We start from the raw sequence: 14,047 nt of genomic DNA, 5'->3' as shown, positions 1-14,047 counted from the left end.
CCCTTGACACTTCCCTTGTTGAGAGCCCTTCCTGGCACAAAGTAACAACGCGGACCCAATCGAACCGCGGTACTGCCCGTCTTGGCATGGTAGAACTACAGACAACAGGAGCCGTGTACCTCCATCCTGGTGGAATGACTAGATCTGATCGGCTGTCGGACCACCTGTGTCTAATAGGGGCTGCTCGTGCATGGTTGTTTACATTTTTGGGCGGGTTTAGTGACATCTATGAACAGTTAAAGGGACTGTCTCTGTGATACAATATCCACAGTCAACGTCTACCTTCACGAGTTCTTGGATCAGGGGTGTTGCAACACTTTTTTTGATGTGTGTATATCTCGACTGTGGACAACAATGATGTAATACTGCCTTTATCTGATTCTATTCAATTTTGTGACTGATTCAAAAAATGGTTCAAATGGCTCTGAGCACTATGGGACTTAACTTCTAAGGTCATCAGTCCCCTAGAACTTAGAACTACTTAAACCTAACTAACCTAAGGACATCACACACATCCATGCCCGAGGCAGGATTCGAACCTAAGACCGTAGCGGTCAGGCTGTGACTGATTCCTAATAGATCCTATTACTGAATTTTGAAATTATTTCTGCAATACCACGATAAAAATGTCACATGGCAGCATTTTTTTGCAAAGGAAAAAAAAAAGTTTTCGTTAACTTCCCCTTGTATTCCTTCATAACTATGTACGCTGGACGGTGCAGCCTTGAAGCAACATATGTTATAGAGAATGGGTGTTACAGAAAAAATAATTACAATTTCTGTTTCTATACAATTTTACGTTCAAAATATTGTACATGCACCAACTTGTACATATACAAGGCCGAGTCAGAGTAATGTGACCACACCTGTGTTCGACGTTAACGTGCAGTAGCCACTGACAGACGCCAGCAGTGCAGGGTATATAAAGGGTGTCGGTGGGACGCGGGAAACAGTGCTGCAGAAACGGACCGATTTCTGAGGTCCGGAAGGCTTGTAGTAAACTGCATGTGCTAACAGCTTGCTGGTTTTTCAACTGACTTAGTCGTCTATAAACGATACACAGCCACTGTTATCCATTTCCATCGTACACTGAAGATTCTTGTGCTTCGAATTCATATATCCTTCAGAGGGAGGCCACACTATCAAAGGGTGTCATCTGCGCACCGATACAAGTATTTTAGTTTAAGTTCCACTATAGCTCCTGCTCTCTACTCATTGGTTCCTTGTCTCAGAATATTCCGCTTAGGATCATCTACCGCCTGTGTACTTTTAATCGTAAATGTCTGAGACCCTATGCACGCATGTAATTCCTTAGTCTGATATGTCGATTAAAGATCTGGTGGTGACGTTACAAAGATATAAAAAATGGAAGGAGCACGTAAGTTCAATTGTGTGGATGATGAATGGCCGACATAGGTTTATTGAGAATACTGTAAGACGGTCTACACAAGAGCGGGCGTACAGAACACGTGTGCGACCTACAGTGGTTGGACAAAAAAGTTGAAACATCAGGAAAAATGCGTGCTTGAATGTAAAAGCGAGTTGTGCTGCTGTATTTGACCACCAACGAAACGTGTGCAATGTTCTCAATACCTTGCAACTGCCAGTCATGATCAGAATGGCGTTCTGTGTAGTCATGACTGCGTTATGTCGGATCTAAGCGAGTTCGAACGACGACAAACTGCTGATGCTCGTATGGAGGATGCATTCGTAACTAACGTAGCCGAATTGTTTGGTTATTTGAAGAGGCACTATATCAAAGATTTATTGCGCACACAGCCTTTCGGACCACGGGTGAAACTTTTCCCGAAACGGCTATGTTTGTAAATTGTTTGCGTGCCGCAGAGGTTAAAGAATACCGTGGCTGGCAAAATGGCGCTGTCCTGAACCTGCGGCAGACGGAACTGTGTTGCACCATGGAAACAGGGGTGAACGACGGCTGCGCATATGTCTACGGGCGCATAGACGTGCAATTGTCCATCAAGTGACCGGCCAGATGATCCGAGGGAGTACGAGCAGCCTCTACTCATCGACCGTTCTGCGAATGTTGCCCCGTATGGGCCTTCGCAGCAGGCACCTGGATTGGATTGGGTTGTTTGGGGGAGGAGACCTGACAGCGAGGACATCGGTCTCTCATCGGATTAGGGAAGGACAGGGAAGGAAGTCGACCGTGCTCTTTTAAAGGAACCATCCCGGCATTTGCCTGGAGTGATTTAGGGATGTCACGGAAAACGTAAATCAGGATGACCGGACGCGGGGCAGGCGCCTGGTTCAGGCACCCACGCTGACTGCTGTTAACCGATGACGAAGGCTGGAATTTCCACGTCAGTGCCGCAACTGGACGTCCAGTGAAGGGCAACAGGTGGCTTCTTCAGATGAATCACATTTCAGGCTTCATCGAACAGGTGCTCATTGGAGTGCATGGCGTGAGATGTCTGAAGGCTAAATCCACGCTCCAGTCATTTGAGCAGTCCAGGCCAGATGTGAACTCATCATTGTGGACGACACAGCTAATCAACACAAGTATGCATCTGTCCTTGGGGACCACGTTCACCCCCACAGACAGTTTGTTTTTCGTCGACACATTAGCGTCTACCAGTAGGACAATGTGATGTGTGATGCAGATCGCAGTGTACTTACGTAGTTCGCAGAGCACCAGAATGACTTTAGCGTTCGAAGCCCAGCCACCAAATTCATCGGATTAAAACCCAGTCGAGAATCTGTAGGACCACCTCGATCGGGTTGTTCTCGCCAATGATCGTCAAACGGGAACTGGAGGGGGGCGTGGTTCCACGTGTCTTTTTCTGCATTCCAGTACCTCACTGCCTGCGTGCCTCGCAGCTGCCCGTGCCGGAAAAGGCTGTTGACAGGTAGCCATGTCACTGTGACTTGACGGGGTATCTTCTTCGGTCAAGTGTGTGTAAGAACTATAAAAAGAACCGCCTTAAGAAACAGGAGGGCAATTGTCATCTGATCAACATGGGTAAATCAGCAGTAGCAGATCGTTCACAGGGACCAGGGAACCACGAAATTCGTTCCTCTGATAACACGTTCTTTTCAAGATGAGTCACTACTGGGTTGTACACAATCAGCCGTGGCTAACTCATGCTATGCGTTGGATTAAACCTTCGTTGCGTGTCTGTGTTTAGTCTCCTGCGGTTTTAGCGATTATGCTGTTATCCCCTCCTTCCGCGGGTGGCAGCAGCGGTGTGTATCGATATTCACACCTTGGACTATCTTTGATCTGGCACTTATAGTTTCCAGCTGGGCGGTGTGCGAAGAGTCGGTCGGTTGGTGTGGAGTAGAGAGGAATCTCCGTGGTACGTAGTTTGGCCGGGGCCGCTGGCGGTCTCTACACAGTGTCGGAGTGTGTGCGGCTGTTCCCATTGCTGCGAGGTCTGTGGCTCACCGATCCTGGACATGAAAGTTGAGTTTTGATTTAATCTACCAGCAAGTCAAGACTGTTCACATGGTGTTGTTTGGAGTTCGTTGTCGGCTGTTCGGATATTCCCGCGAGCAACAACGTGGTTTTCAAGTTGGAAAATTCTAGCCACCCTCCGGTGGAGTTTCTCTGTATTTGGTTATTTGAATTGAAGCCTTGTGATCGTTAATGTTCCGGTTACCTGACCTGGCCATTAACGTAAATTTCACGCAGTGTGGTTTTCTCACTGTGTTGTTGGTGTCCAGCGTGGTGTGTAGTTTGACAGCTCCATGTATGATTGGTTGTGGGCGCCAATATCTTCTACGTCGTTCTGTTAAACCCCCTGTTGTGCCCTGGTCAGGTGAAATGGAAGTTACCTGGTCGATGGGTCCGTTGACTGTCGGTCGTTTGGGTTGCCGTCAGATCGTGAATGGTTGGTCTGACTGCCTGTCTACCCCACGCGAGCGTTAGTGTTTGAATTGCAGGCCGATCCTCGAACATCTGAGAGCCCTTGGGTGTACTGCTTTTTTTTGTTCTTCTTGTTTCTACTTGTAAGGCTTCTAGTCGTCTTTTTTTAAATTAAGGTTGTTTTGCCCTTAAGGCGTAAGATTCTTTAGGCCTTCAGCCTAATTTAAAGAAATCTTTCACGTAAGACCTTTGGCATTTTAAAAGTTTTAATGTTGTTGAATTTTAGGTGTTGGGCCTTTGAGTTTGAGTTGTTTTCCTCTTAAGGCCTTCAGCCTAAATTAAAGAACTGTTTCGAGTAAGGCCTTTGGTATTTTTAAAAACAATTAATGTTATGGAGTTTTAAGAGTTACGGCATCAGCCGATTTGAATTTAAGTTGTTTGCTCCTGAAGTGTCTGATTCTTTGGGTCTTCAGCCTAACTAAAGAACTGTTTTAAGATAAGGCTTTGGCTCTTAAATTTCTGGTTTGGTTGAGTTTTGCCTTTAAGAACTATTTTACGTAAGGGATTTGTTTTTTTTTTTTTTAATTGATGTTGTTTAGCATTAAGTACTGGGCTTTCAGCCGATTTTGAATTCATATTATTTGGTGCGAAAATCTCAGATTCTTTGTGCCTTCAGCCTAAATAAAGAACTGTTGTAAGATAAGGCTAGCCTTTTAAATTTCCGATTGTGTTTTAAGGTATTGATCTTCAGCCGTTTTTAAATTGAAGTGGCTTTCATTCGGTAATGAAGTCACAAAGATTAAAGCTGTCTGTTTAAAAAAAATTTTTTGTGGCTCTCGTAATGTTTGATCAAATAATAAAGTTGTATGTTCGAGTGTAACTGACAGCCCCTTATTTTCTCCCCTTTCCGCAGTTTAAACTACCTGTCCTGTCCTGTGGGCTTAGCAGGGCGTCTCACACAGAGGTAACAGAAATTGAAAAGCACAAAAAGAAGAAGGATTTAAATTAGACAAGTTGTGGGCCTTAGTTTTAAGTGAAGCAAACAGCAACAACTCTTCCCCACTGCACATTCATGATGTTAGGACGGTAGCGTGGTTAAATATAAGCAGTTCGACTTGTTGAGCTTGTTCAAGACAAACTGCGTTCTGAGTCACTGTAGCCTTTCATGATGTCTTTAGCACTGGGAGACGATACTTTAGGCAGGAAAATATGCCCTTGGTAATGGTCTAATGCCCACAAAACAAAAACAGGCAAGGAACTGATAACTGGCTGTGGAAGACTGAATTGTATGGATAACGATACATGGAAAGCTTTCTCTGCTCTAAATATACCTTAAATTAAAACAGGCATGAATACAAATACACCACAAAAAATCTAGTTTACGCTGAGTCAGATTTTGATCAAGGTTTTCATCTTCCATTTCAGCAAACCTCAGTGACATTTACTGTAGGCAGCTGACATTAAACTGTTTACAGTTCTGAAGCCCAATTAAATGTATTGCGAGACTACTTACATAAACAGAAAGAATTTCTTAGAGTTCTGTTTTATAATAAAAAACGCTTCGGCTCGTATCTCTGTGAAGGAAGCGATTATTAATGGGACTAGAAGCTCATATCCTCTTCCATAACATTTTCGGTAGCAACAGGTGAAGTATGTTTTTGTTTTATGTTGGTCGGGGCGGTGAACGTCGTCCCCCTCACTGCCGACCAACATTTTAACCGTTATCTGGCGGGTGGAAGAGATTTAGTGCTTCCGGGCAACTGAACTCCGCTACACGTACGACGTTATCTGCCACTGAGCCCTCCAACGGAACCCGTCATATATGGCAGCCGAAACAGCGGCAGTTTTTCGATGGAATTTTATCACTCGTGAAGTAGCCCTGGTGGCCATAAACAAAGTGGCTCTTTTGTTTTCATCCCTTGTTATTCATACAGCTATTGCTTCCTATCGTTAAGTTCTGAATACATTCACGCTAAAGAAATTATCTCTCAGTTGATTATGTTTTCAATGATTTTAGAAATTCGACAATTAGTTGCTGTTGAAATCTTCAGTCCGTAGACTGGTTTGATGCTTATCATCACACTAGTCGGTCTCGGCAGCTTTCTAATATTTAATATTATTCTGAAGTACATTAACTCACAAGCTCCTATTCTTTTCTCGTCTGGACTGTACACGTTTCCCTTCTGTATGAACCTGACACAGAGAGAAATACTTTCATACAAAGCTTTCTGACACATAGCTTTATATTCTGTTTTAACATATTTCTCTTTTCAGAAAGGTTTTTCTTCTCATTAAGAAAATGTTCAAATGTGTGTGAAATTTTATGGGACTTAACTGCTAAGGTCATCAGTCCCTAAGCTTACACACTACTTAACCTAAATTATCCTAAGGACAAACACACACACCCATGCCCGAGGGAGGACTTGAACCTCCGCCGGGATGAGCCGCACAGTCCATGACTGCAGCGCTCCAGACCGCTCGGCTAATCCCGCGCGGCTTCTAATTAGCGCCCACAATTTCATAGCCCCTTTTATCTCTTCCGCCATCAGTTATTTTGTTGCCCAAATCGCATAAAAAACATCGTCTACTTTAGGACCTGATTCCCCTAACTTCTCCACTATCACCCAAATTAATTATACTACTCGCCATTACTATCGTTTTGCTTTGTCGATGCTAATCTTACAAGCTTTCCAAGATGCTGTCCTTCCAATAGAATACTATACAATCTCTGATGGAAAAACACTATATTTAGCACAACTTTTAAGTTTTTATTCCATCTACCCGAACTTTCATACTACATACCTTATTTCAATGTACAAACTAAATAGACCAACAAAGGAAATATTTTCTCTCTATGTCATTAAGTACAATACAATATGGTGTAAATTTTAGCTTCTTCCAAACATGCACCCTTTGCCTCAGAACATCTGCACAAATTCTTGATAATCTGGATATAAGTTTTGTAATGTTTTTCCAGATATTGTAATGCAGCACGTCTGTAAATTCTTCCATGTATCTTCAATATTAGACATCCTCAGTTTTATCACCTCCCTGTCAAGTTGATCCCACAAGAGTTCATTGGGATTTGAAGTCAGGTGACTGACTTGGGCTAATCAAATATTTCAGTTCCCTACATGTAGCTTTCCTATTGACATACCCTGTGCACAATTTAGAAGCATATTTGGTATCATTGTCCTGCTGCAGAACAAACGACAAATATGTCTCTTCCAGATGGACCTGTACTGTTGATCAGTATCGTGTGATACCCTTTCTTCTTTAATGTCCCAGTAATGCTCGCTAGACCACCGGCTTTGTCACCTGCAGAACATCTCCACACCATGAGCGACCCCCCTGCTTCCCCGATGGCGTCGCACATTGACTCTTCATACATTCTCCGCTTAGTCGACGAGCAAACATTCAACAATAGCTTCTAAACATTTAAAACTTAGATTCGTCCATGAATAACTCCTTGGGCCATTGGCTACACGCTCCAGTTTCTATGTTACTGTGCCCAGTGCAATCTTTTCACCTCATTTTGTTTATACAATAACGGTTTATGGCCTCTAAACAGCCCTTTAAAATCTTGTTAACGAAGACGGCGTTGCATTGTTGACGCAGTGATTGGAGTTTCTCGCATACTATTTACTTCCTCGTGAATTTCAGGTGCATGATTCCCTCCGTGTCTTCCACATTGCGAAACTTTTGCATTGACATCAGTTTACTGGATCCGCTGAATACGTATACAACTCTAAATTGGGTTATGCCAGCTTTTGATGTTATTATCATACTGGAATAGTTTTTCTGATGCAGAGCAACGATTGTAACATGTTTTGTTTACAGTTTCAATCTCCTGCTTTCGTCACATTAGCAGGTAATACGATATGAACCTGATCAGATATTCAAACGTACTGCTAGATGCATACAATCTACTGTAAACTAATGCGAACTGATAGCTACACAGGCAGTTAAGGAATGACGTTTACTGGAATGCAATGGTCTTAGGCAAATGCAAGTCAATGTTATTCTGAATACTCCTCAGCGCCCCTGTATCCGAACCACCGGTCAGATACACAACAGAGTAACTTAGCCTTTACATGTTGTTATTCGTTTCATTACCTGACCACAGATATGATAGAATATTCAAAATGAAATGTTTTAACCACAAATTCATAGTTGTGATGGGTGTGCGTTCTTATCTGTTAAGCCATTTCTATTACTTTAATCTAGAAGTCACCAAGATATTAAGAAGAGAATATCCGATACAGTTACATCACATTTCAACAGCAATTAGAAGAAACTATCTATTCCGTTGGTTGAGCCTATATAGCGTGTGCAGCCACTTGCGCCTGCAGAATATCAAGAGGTTTTGCAGTGTGATAAGCTTCCATCTTTGAAACTGTGTATCAGTCACTTGCAGCTTTCCGTAACTTTTCGCTCCTCAGTAACGGATTATTGTGTCCCATGTAGGATTATGGGAATCTGTTTGTTAGATTTACAGAAGGCAATGTAGAAAGATTCCAAACCAAGACATAAATAGTAACTCACAGGCCACCGTATGTTGTGAAGCTGAGGACCGTTTTCAACCCCTTCCTCTCCGCCCTTCCCCCACCCTCCCCACCCTTTTCTGTTCTGCTCGTGACAGAACTGTCGGTATCTCTTCTTAAAGCCGCGAATTTTTCAAATTTTAATGTGTTGGTCATATAGGGAGGAAGTTGTATGTTGGTCCTCGACTCACTAAGGAATATGCGCTGTCGGAGTTTTGCGAGCAAGTTTCTGTCTACAGCAGTCAGTTTCTCTTTTGTAAAATATATGACGTTAGTTTGTTGAGCTTCCCCGCAACTCTTTCACGTTGGCTAATCAAACACTTGACGGATCGTGCAGCCATTCTTTGCACCTTTTCTATGTGTTCTGTTCATTCAAGCGGTTAAAGATTTGTGACACGAACAGTACTCAACATTTGCTCGAAGGAGTGTTTTGTAAGTCGTCTTTTCCGTGCGCGAATTACACTTTATGGTTTTTCGAACAAGTATATATTACCAAGGCTAGATTAAGGCAATTGTTTCACTGGCAATAGCTCCACAGTGACCAGTTATGGATTCTTTCTATGTCACATAATTAAGCGATATCGCATTGATTTGTCAGTTTACTCGCATGACATTAAATATATTTATGCACATCGGCAGCTGTCAATGTTTATAGAACGCACTGATCATCTGTAAGATTCTTTTTGCTTCATAACAAGTTAATAACAGTTGCGAGGTGCCGGGGCTAGTAGTGTATTTAACACTAAATTCTTCGAGAATCTTCATATATAAATGATGCTCTAAGGCCCCCCCCCCATTCTAACTCCGACTTTTGCTGTTGCACACGGATTAAAAAGAAACGGGAACTGACTGTAATCGACCCTGCAAGTGGGGTAGAAAAGAGTTTGGCACCTGCAATAATTTAATTTGATAGACATTAATTAAATAAAGGAAAGTTTCAGTAACGTAGTGAGAAATGAAAGGGTTGCTCTACCGATTGTCAGAATGAAAGTTCTGTCCAAAATAACAATTTGATTTATTATGACTAAACTCAAAATCGTAAATAAAACACATGCAAAATGGATCAAATTGGATACTCAAATAAATGCTGTGAAGGTGAAGTTGTCCATAAACTAGATTGTGACATTTACGACGAAGTGGTATGTGGAGCCAATTCCTTGCAACTCAAATCTTAAGAGAAAACACACAACCAACCCAACATTAATTGCTGCTACAGTAGTGAGAACTAAGACAATGAACACCCAAAACAGAACAAAGTTATAAACAGACGAACAGGCGCGCTCTGCTGAGCTCTAATTATCACAGTGCAAATTCCCTAATCTGCCGGTACTGCGGACATACATTACGAAGCTGTCTTCTTAACTGCAAGGACACGAACTGGCGTACCGGAAGCGATGGCTGGTTGCTTTGACGTCCCATTGTGGTGATGATAATGTCGCGAGTATAGCCCGAAACAAATTGTCCTGGTCTGGTTGTTCCAGACTAAAGACTTCCTATCAATACAAATGCGCCTCTGAGGGAGACGAAGAAGGCTCGCCACACAATCACTGACGGTACAGTGATTGATTTTAACAAGCGAAGTCACACAGTAACTCCGATACAGTCAACTTTAGCCAAAACTGCCCAAGACAGACAACATAGGCCGCTTGTACGCAGAACGCTCAATTGCCAACTGTACTCGGAATGTTACGTTGAAGTCGAAACTTCAGCAACTTCGTTAAACAGTTACAATCAAATTAAAGTATATTAGACAGCCAATGGAAGGCAGGCTGTCCAGAGCAGCGAGAGCTCAGTCTTGTAACCCATGCAGACTGAAAGGCGAGAGCCGACTACCACAAGAGCACCTGTACAAACCGAACACAGAACATTCCCGCCCCCACGACAGTGGCTGTGGTCAAACGTTCCAATCAGCAACTCGAAAACCGACGGAAAATTCCACTCTATTACCGAAGAACTACCATTCCACCAATGGAGATTCTTGGCGCCAATTTCTGCGCCGATTTTGCTACGTCACGGAGCTATGTCCTGAGCAAGCGAAACACAGTTACGATTTGGCAGAAAACGCGGGAATTTGCCCGCCAAGACTGCCTGGGGACACAAGTCATTCCCACGCCTCGCTGGTAGCCCGCCAGAAAGTGTTTTCTCTAAGTTTCTGCGAAGTAACGGAATCTCTAGCCCAGCTGCTCCTTCAGGCCGCTGCAGGCGTGTCTCCGCCACTCTACTGACAATGTTGGCGTCTGGAAAGCATTCACTCGACTCCGTCATACCTGTCAGCTTAATCCTTTCAAGATCAGCAGAGCCCGCCTGTCATCGGACCACCCGGGTGACGAGAGACGCTGCGTGGGAAGTCCGTGTGTGAAGGAATAGCAACTTCTCACCGCATGCAATTAGAGAGGAAAATCGAATTGCTCAGAGTAAGGTAGAAATACGAGAGGGGGCTTCTGCCACCTCTCACGGTTAAGGTGCAGGACTTTGGTGGGAGTGGAGTTTATCTGGCAAGCGTGGTATCTTAAACAATTGTGATTTAATTTTATTTAAGATATGACCATCCAATTACCAAAATGCATGCAAAAGACTAAATGAACCCAGAGTACGTGCTCATTTTTCCAAAAGATTTGACACCTGATATAATAATATAAAAATTAAATACAATATGCTCTCGCTCCACAGCAATAACAGAAATCTGAAAGGGGTACAAATGAATACGCAATCGGAAAACCTTAATATAATATGTGCACATCACCCAATATAATAACTCTGTGCAACACAATTAAACGATCGATTTTTCGAAACCCCATAATTCTCTCGCATTGCAGTGCCTAAGTTTGAAATTTGGAAATTTGTGGTAATGTGTTATGGGACCAAAGTGCTGAGGTCATCGGTCACTAAGCTTACGCACTACTTAATTTAGCTTAAACTAACTTACGCTAAGGACGACACACACACCCACGCCCGACGGAGGACTCGAACCTCCGACGGGGGGAAACCACGTGAACCGTGCCTACGTGCCCCAGACCGCGCGGCTCCTAAGTTTGAAGTTTGGCTAAGGGTTGCCTACAACCTTTCTCTGTATTGATGCAAAAACATGGCAGAGTAACGCTTCAGACATCAAGGTCTCAACACATGCGAAAAGAAGAGCACAGCTCAGAAGTTCATTTGAGCTATAAGGTCGGTTAATGATGTGATACTGGCACCAAATGTTGCCAAAATTCTGCCCAACGCCATCGTGGACGTCTCACACGTTGGGATGTTCGTCACACCCCATCTTACCCACATCTTAGTCCCTCTTGGAAGCCTCTACGGTGGAGATCACAACAGAGACATCCGAGGTTAATCTCACGCGGTTTTCTTATGGGAGCGGAGAGGAGCGTTACAGACACATCGCCACTCAGAATCGACACGAAAACGCTGCAGTGGATGGCGAAATGGCTTGAATTTAACCACGCCTTGCCTTGGGGCGTTGATTCCCACAAAATTGGAGGTCACAGTTCATGCTACGATCAACAACAGAACGACGTTCTTCATTCTGTTCGACAATGTTGCCGTCTGCTGGGCATTTCAAAACTATTCTAAAGTTATTCTGGGGCGGCAGCCCTATTGAATGTCATCTCTTCTCTTTGGAGTGAAGTGCGATCGCAATTTTTGCTCTGTTATGCAGGGTGGAACCACTAGCGATCGTTCGCAACAATTTAACAGAATTTGAACGTGATCCGAAGCAGGAATGCGGGTGTATTTATTTTTAACCCTCCTATTTTGAGCCCCAGAGGGGGAGGGCGGACATCACACACATGCGTGAATAAAGTGATAAATGGTGCCCTGTAAGACCCTCCAGGTCGGCAACAGCCTCGGTGCCACCCACGCAGCTTTGCTGTGCTGGTTAAAAATGTACTTGTCAGGAACTTCGCAGCTGTTCTAGCGCCTGAAGATAGGCAAACCCCACCTAAGAGGTGTCGAATAAATGGCGCCACTGTTTTCCTCTAGGGCGCCAAACAGGAGGTCTGAAAAAGCATAAACTGTTTCGGGTAGCGTTCAACTATCGTCGAACGATTGTGAACGACCCATAGTGGTTCCACTCCGTAAAACGGAGCAAAAATTGCTGTCAGAGTACACTCCAAGACGATCAGTTCACGATGCCTTTAGAGCAGAACGCCCAGGTGGCAGCGGCAATATTGAACATTGTCAAGCATGTCGTTCTTTTGTTCATCGCACTTCGACCGATAAACGTGTGAGAATCAACGCCCCAAGGGAAGGGATGTTTCGATTCACGTCCTTTATGCTACCCTCTCGGCCTTCATATCGATTCTGAGCGTCGATGTGTGAAACATTTTCCTAGGTCTCTCATTAGAAAACCGTATGATTTCAACGCTGGGTGTTGCGGTTCCGACTTCCATTGCAGAGGCTTCAGAAGGAAGAGTAAAATGTGGTTAAGAAGGGTTGTGAAGATCTTCCCATCGTGTGAGACGTCCACGGTGCCGTTGTACAGAACTTTCATGATACATAGTGCCAACGTGACATCATTAACCCACCTTGCAGCTCACATGACTTCTGAGTTGTTGTCTTTTTCTCGCATGTTTCGAGACCTTGCTGTTGGAGGCGTTACGGAGACTGCACCTGACCTGGTGAAAACTGCAGATCGAAATAGGAATTCAAGCATGTTGTGAAACAGCTACAACACAGTGCTCAAAATCTTCTCCTTGCTCACAATACCCTCATAGAGCTATAGACTTTACCTATCAGATGATTTGTAGAGATGGTCTTTCATGATTGATAGAGAAAACTGGCGCTGTGTACGATAATACAAGCGAAAATGTTGCAACAAACACGGAACAGCGAACGACCCATTTTTAGTATAACTCAGAATGTGTGGCTATGAGCTACCGCTGATTTCAGTAGAGTCCAAGTTACTGGGCACAAATTGCAGCCACTGCCTACTGCTTGTACCGTTTCAATGCGTATACTTCTTGTAAGCAGTTCTTATGCGGCATGATTCGTTGACGACGACATCACCTTTTTCATATGGGGAGATATGGGTCAGTACAACGAAAAATCGGTCAAAGTTGCAAATTTCGTTTTTTTTTCATTCTGTCGACGTTTAGTTTCGTGCTCGAATCCGTTTTCAAATCATCGTTAACAGATAATCAAATTAGTATATCCGAAAATACAAAAACCATATTAAATATTTATTTTAGCATGCTCGAAGTTCGTAGATATCTATCAGGCCGAGCAAGGAAATGTGAATCGAGGGAAACACAAACAACTGGTGGTTGTTTGGAGGTTTGCACCAATCAGAGTTGACGAGTCATAACTTGAAAAAAATTTACTTTTCTCTTGGGATCAGTTCAGAAACAGTCTGAAAAGCTTGTAAAGTTGTTGTAGGATAGGATGTGGCGAGAAAAAAATAACTAGTAATGAAGGTAGTCAATCAGGCCGTGGCGCGCGCAGATTGAAGCGTCCCGCCAAATACAATTAACGTGTATTGTTTTTGTTGCGTAAATGATAGCACCCGCGGCTACTCAGCTCTTGCGTCGGGTTCGAGCCTTACTAACATCCCATGTTCAGTTCATGGATCGCTCTCTTGACCAGTTAGGAAACAAAACGAATTTGTTTGCAACGGTCTGATTGGATAATTTCTGTGTTAATTAACTAGAAAACGGCGCAACGTGTCTAATTTTCT

The sequence above is a fragment of the Schistocerca serialis genome, chromosome 1 (assembly GCF_023864345.2).
Source record: "Schistocerca serialis cubense isolate TAMUIC-IGC-003099 chromosome 1, iqSchSeri2.2, whole genome shotgun sequence".
In the NCBI taxonomy this organism is placed as follows: Eukaryota; Metazoa; Arthropoda; class Insecta; order Orthoptera; family Acrididae; genus Schistocerca; species Schistocerca serialis.
The sequence above is the reverse complement of the archived record's forward strand: the minus strand, read 5'-3'. Positions refer to the sequence as shown.